The sequence below is a fragment of the Martes martes genome (genome assembly GCF_963455335.1).
Source record: "Martes martes genome assembly, chromosome: 11".
NCBI lineage: Eukaryota > Metazoa > Chordata > Mammalia > Carnivora > Mustelidae > Martes > Martes martes.
Genome location: NC_137899.1, coordinates 21,834,619 through 21,840,618, shown reverse-complemented (window position 1 = coordinate 21,840,618; position 6,000 = coordinate 21,834,619).

The following is a 6,000-nucleotide window of genomic DNA, read 5'->3' as shown; positions in this document are numbered from 1 at the left end:
TATACTTGCTCACTTTCAGTTTTTTTTAAAGATTTATTTATGTATTTATTTGAGAGAGAGAGAGATCTAGAGTGAGTACACAGAGGCAGAGGGAGAAGCAGACTCCCCGCTGAGCAGGGAGCCCGATGTGGGGCTCCATCCCAGGACCCTGGGATCATGACCTGAGCCAAAGGCAGATGCTTAACCAACTGAGCCACAGAGGCGCCCCTCACTTTCCGTTTTTCTCTGGTCCTATTTCCAGACTTTTCAAGTTTTCAAGCCCAGAGCCAAACACTGTACTCTGTCAAGCACAAATGTGAGATTACCTCATGGCTTCATTATATTTCCTCATTACTTAGGCCTCTGGTATTTTAGGTATTTACTTACCTAAATTTTAAAGATTTTATTTTATTTTTATTTGACAGAGAGAGATCACAAGTAGGCAGAGAGGCAGGCAGAGAGAGAGAGGAGGAAGCAGGCTTCCTGCTGAGCAGAGAGCCCGTTGTGGGGCTTGATCCCAGGACCCTGGGATCATGACCTGAGCCGAAGGCAGAGGTTTTAACCCACTGAGCCACCCAGGCGCCCCTACTTACCTAAATTTTAAAAATATCAAAGCAATACACCCAAATGGTAACAAATTAAAATGATGAGAGGAGAGGAACTCATGCCTCATCCCAGTCCCCATCCCACCCGATGCTAACTTTCTCTGCTGAGCCTGGTAACCCGGAATCCTGAATCTCATTATCCCATTCCATTTTTCTAGAAAATACCCCTTCTGGCTCCAGCTGGGCAGGTAGGGAAAGAGCAGTTGCTTGGCTGCATGGGGGTGGTGACCGGGCTCCCCCGGGTCCAACAACCTCCTATGAGACTTTTCACGCCCTTCTCCATTTTCAGCCCATTTCTGCCCCTTCCCCTCTGTGGCACCTGCTGCCCCTGGGGGGAGCTGGGGAGAAATCGGGCCTCTCATTAGCATTCTCCTTAAACCGCTTTGCAACTTTCTTCTTTCTGCTGACACAATGATCCCTCCAAGTCTGCCATTTACTTTTCGTGTCTGTGTGTAAACTTTTCAACCTCAAAGTGCACAGTGAAACGAACCAGTCTTGGGCCTACAACCTGATAAATATTTCACCAACAATTATATTCATGTAACAAGTTCCCAGGTCAAGATACAGAACACTTCCAGCACCAGAAACCTCCCTTGTGCCCCTCAAAGGTAAGAGCTATTCTACAAAGTCGTCTGTTGGTATTCAAGGCTTTAATTCACAAGGTTACTTTGAATGCCAATTAATTAATTAAAATGTTGAACAGTGCTGGGTTCCGCGTAGACCTGGAGGGAACATCCTGCCAAGTGCTTGGAGGTGCGTGCCCCTGGGGGCACTCTCTCCGCTGATTCGGTCAGTCCTGTACTCAGGGCGGTGCATCTAGTCCATAGCAAATCTGTTTCAGTTTATTGAGTTGGACAGAACCAAAAGATTTGCAAAAACTGCAAACAAAACCAAAAACATGCATCTGATTTTTTTCCAAAACAAAAGCTCCCGAATCATGGTTTCCTCCTTGTTTGCTTCACTTCTCTGGGGCTCTCTGCCTTTACCCCATTCTGATAACGTGTTGGAATTCTGTCCTTTCCCTGTCAGCCCCAACACGGTGTCCGGATTACTCGGGAAAATTGGGACATGCGTGTGTGTGTGTGTGTGTGTGTGTGTGTGTGTGTGGTTGGGGGCTTAGTAATAATGGGCTAGGAAATCATATAGGGAAGTGAAGGGAGCCCAGAGAAACCGAAAATCCTACTACAGGTGCACAAGCTCCGATTTTTCCAGCAGCTTCCACAGTGCTTGCTCAGGTCTCAGAGGAAGCAAACGCTTTTGTGATGATGTTTGCTTTGATTAGAAATTTACGGAAATATCTGAAGGTGAAAGGGAAGCCCAGAAAACTTCCCCAAATTTCTGAAATCGAGAGAAATTTCCCAATATTTGTGACCTTAGATCAGATTTGTATTTCAAAAGGTCACAATGAATGATACAACTCCAAGCCACTGGCAAGCTTCCTATAGCCGTTCTGTCCTGACGTGGACTTTTATGGGACTGATTTAGGTTTTTGAGATATTCAGCTTTTCTGCACTTTCCTCATTTACCTGCCTAGATGAATGGCTTACGAGGCTGTACTGAATAAAAATACACTGAGTAAGCCAATTAAGAGATGCACAGAATTTTATTTTAATTAAAAAAAATATTTTATTTACTTATTTGTCAGAGAGAGAGAGAGTGAGCACAAGCAGGGGGAGCAACAGGCAGAGGGAAAAACAGGGTCTCTGCTGAGCAAGGAGCCCAATGTGGGACTTGATCCCAGGACCCCAGGATCATGACCTGAGCCGAAGGCAGCACTTAAGCAACTGAGCCTTCTAGGTGTCCTGTCACATAGACTTTTAAAACCCCATTGTGGAAAAGTCTGTAGGTGGAGTTTATTTCTACAGGAAGCAGTGAGATACCATGGAAAGAGCACTAGACCGAAAAAACAGGCTTGCCCATCAACCAGCAGTGTGGTTTTTGTACCTCAGTTGACCTCTCTGTGTCTCAGTTCCCTCACTTGCAGAAGAGGGTCTTTAAGATCACTTCCGGTTTTCTAGGGGTTCTCCGAGCCTGTGACTAGAACTGAAGGAGGCTTCTCAGTCTAGGTTTGGAAAACACAGAATGCATAGGCTCCTTTCAAAATGGAGTGAAAGGTGACCCAGGCCAATGCGGCGTTGGGTGGCCAGTGGGAGACTAAGCTTAGAACAAATGGCTATATGCTGTCCTTGGTGCTAGAAGCACGACACTGAGGTTTTGTGACTACGGATAATCCATTTGTACAAACATTTATTTGCAAGGTGCTTACTATGTGTCAAATCTCTAATCTGCTTCCCCTGGTTTTCTTTTCTGCACAACAGTGAAAGGCAGAGGCAGAATGGTAAGAAATGTGTTTTAGTGTGACGTGGAACTCCAATGGCCCTGCTCTGCCCTTAGTGTGCTCGAACCACTCTCCAAGATCGTCTTCCCTGAGCCGGGACCTTGCTTTGAACACAGATCTCAAATGTGTTCTCAACGCTGTGGCAATCTAGTTTCACTAGTAATTACTTAATTCTTTCTTAACTCTTCTCCCACGCTCCCACACACATTCAGGTTACCCGCGGTCACGGAGAAAATGGCGGCCACCAGGTGTGAATTTCCCCCGTCTTCCCAACAGCCAGTCTGCAAGCTGACTTCTTCCCCACTGCCCTGGAGGAAGGGCCCCTCTTCCTACTGGTCCTTCCATTAAACAAGGAGGCCCTGAGACTGAGGAGACACTAATGCCCAGCGGCCTTTGTAAACCACCCCAAATCTCTGCTCATCAATGCCTCAAGGTCACGAGCACAGAACACTAACAAGGCCAATCAATCACCAAAGTCATCCAGGCTTTAAGCTACAGTCCATCCAAGAACTTCTTTGCTTCCACCTTTTCTCTGTAAAAGTCTCTTCCCTGTTGGTGGCGTGCCCCCAACCACTTCCTGTTTGGTGCTGCCGATTCAAATTCTTTTTGGCTTAAATAAACTTAAGAGTTTTAAAAATATGCCTCAGTTTATCTTTTAACCCTACCAACACATGTGTTTGGGTTCATCTCCCTCTTGCCTTCTCAAAGCCTTCCCTTCTTTTTTTGGGGGGTGGGGGCTCTCCCCAAAAGAGAATGTGAGCAAGAGAGAATGAGCATGAGTGGGGAGGGGACAGAGAGAGAGAATGAATCTTAAGCGGGTCAGCGCAGCACCCGACATGGGGCTCCATCTCATAACCCTGAGATCATGACCTGAGTCAAAACCAAGAGTCAGACACTTAATCACTTGACCCACTGAACCACCCAGGGGCATCTCCCTTTTTTCTAAATCACCCCCTGCTTCTTCTGCTCTTCCCCTCCCCTCCCATCCCATTCTTACTAGCATATGAATCATAATCTTGTCTCTTCTCCCCCGAAAAACAATAAACAAAAAGAAACAAAATCCAAACACTCTCTTGAGTCCTTATCTCCTTAAGATCTGCCGACATACATGAATTTCCTTCAAATCACCCCAGTCTGACTGTGGGCCCTACCACACCATCATACCTGCTTTGCAAGGGTCACTGTAGTGGGTTGAATAGTAACCCCCCAAACAACAGGCCTCTCGAACCTGTGAGTATGAACTTATTTGGAAAAAGATGTCATTAATGATCTGGAGATGAGAGCATCCAGGATTTAGGGTGGGAGGTAAGTCCCCTGCGGATGTCCTCACAAGAGAAAGGCAGGGGGAAATCTAAGACGTGGAAGAGACATAGGGCCAATGTAGGAGCCATGTGAAGACAGAGGCAGCAATGGGAGGGATGTGTCTATAAGCCAAGGAATGCCATGCACCACTAGCAGTCCACAGAAACTGGAAGGATTCTCCTCTAGGGCTGTCAAATGGAAGGCATGCCTGCTCGATTTTGGGATTTCCGGTCTCCAGAATTCTGAGAGAGAAACTTTCTGCTGCGTTAAGCCACCACATCATGGTAATTTGTTACGGACGCCCTAAGAAACTAATAGTCACCCATGACCTCCATGCTGCCTAAGTCCAAACACGATACCATCTGGATCTAACATCATGCATAGTATCTGACTCAGTTGACTCTTCCTTCCTTGAAACAGCTCACAGTCCTGTCTTTGAGGGAACCACTTTCTGTTGGGTTCTCTCTTCTCTTTGGGAATCTTTCAGCTTTGGGTTCTTTGCTAGTTTTCTGCTTCTGCCTCACTTCTAAGTGTCTGCTCTTCCCGCTCTATGTTCTCTGAAGCAATCCCACTCACGCTTGCGGCTCTAAATATCATCCATATACTAAAGGTCCCCAAACTGGTGTTTCCAACTTAGAGCTGCTGATCCTTTCAGTCACGAGTCTGTCATACCTACTTGGCACAGCAGCTTCAGTGATCCAGTGATCCCACTGATGAGCCAACACTCGCACCCAGAACAGGACTTCTGAGCTTCACCCATCTCTCCTCCTGCCTGTCCCCCGGAAAACTCATTCCTCCTCTGGTTTCCACATCTCAAGAAACTGCAGGCATCTCCACGTAACCCAGCCTGGGAGTCATTTCTCTCTACTCTTAGATCCAATTCCCAAGCAAGTCTTGTCAACTTAATATGTAAGTTATATCTTGACTCCATTCACTTCCCCTTGTCTCCACTGTCATCATCCTGGGACCACTCAAACATGGCGTCTCACCTGGTCTCTTGAACTAGCTTCTGAGTGATTCTCCACGTGACAGCTCATGTGTAGGGGATCATGCCATGTCCCTACTTGAAGCCCTTCAAAGGATTCCCATTGAACTGAGCACGAAATCCAAATTCTGTGAGGCCTTCTGTGACTTTGCCTTGCCTTCTGTCCATCTCTCTCCCTCTGCTCTGTCCGCAGTGGATCTTCTTCAGGCTCTAAGTAATTCCAAGTATTTCCTACCTTGGACCATCTCTGCCGGGGATTCTCTCCCGCGCACTGTGCCTTCAGCTCACTTCCTTGGAGGGGACTCCCTGATGGCGCCCTATCGCCCACTGTATGTCAGCTTCTCCTGTTCTTTTCTCTCACAGAATTCGATTCTTTCCACAACAGCCTTTGCCACAAACCGTAATTACACATTTGATCATGTGTTTATTTACTGTCTTCCCCACTGGGTAGCTTCCAGAAAGCAGCTGGGACCATGTCTGTTTCTCCTCACTGAGCACAGAGAGCCTCGCTGAGGGGCAGACACCCCACGATGCTCCATAAATATTTGGTGAATGAATTCACACTCTTCTAGCAAATGTGCATTCTAGCAGGAATACTTTGACCCAGAAGACAAAAGAAATAGCAAAAAAATCTAAATTTTATGAAAACCCGAAGACTTTGTTTTACAAACATATAAATTATTTTATTTACAAAGCCATGTTACAAAAAAAAAAAAAAAAAAAAGGCAAAAAAAAAAAAAAGTACAATCGCTCACTGGAGAATGTCTCCAGGCCTGGTGCTGAACCATGGC